Genomic DNA, 424 nt, shown 5'->3' with positions numbered 1-424 from the left:
TCATCCCCTTTTCCTCATGCCCCCAATCCCTCCCAGCATCAAAGTCTTTTCCAATGAGTCAACTCTTCACATGAGGTGGCCAAAGTACTGGAGTTTCAGCTTTAGCATCATTCCTTCCAAAGAACACCCAGGGCTGATCTCCTTTAGAATGGACTGGTTGGATCTCCTTGCAGTTCAAGGGACTCTCAAGGGTCTTCTCCAACACCACAGTTCAAAAGCATCAATTCTTCGGGGCTCAGCTTTCTTCACAGTCCAACTCTCACATCCATACATGACCACTGGAAAAACCATAGCCTTGACTAAACGGACTTCTGTTGGCAAAGTAATGTCTCTGCTTTTCAATATGCTATCTAGGTTGGTCATAACTTTTCTTCCAAGGAGTAAGCGTCTTTTAATTTCATGGTTGCAGTCACCATCTGCAGTG

This window comes from Bubalus bubalis, chromosome 23 (assembly GCF_019923935.1).
Source record: "Bubalus bubalis isolate 160015118507 breed Murrah chromosome 23, NDDB_SH_1, whole genome shotgun sequence".
NCBI lineage: Eukaryota > Metazoa > Chordata > Mammalia > Artiodactyla > Bovidae > Bubalus > Bubalus bubalis.
The sequence above is the reverse complement of the archived record's forward strand: the minus strand, read 5'-3'. Positions refer to the sequence as shown.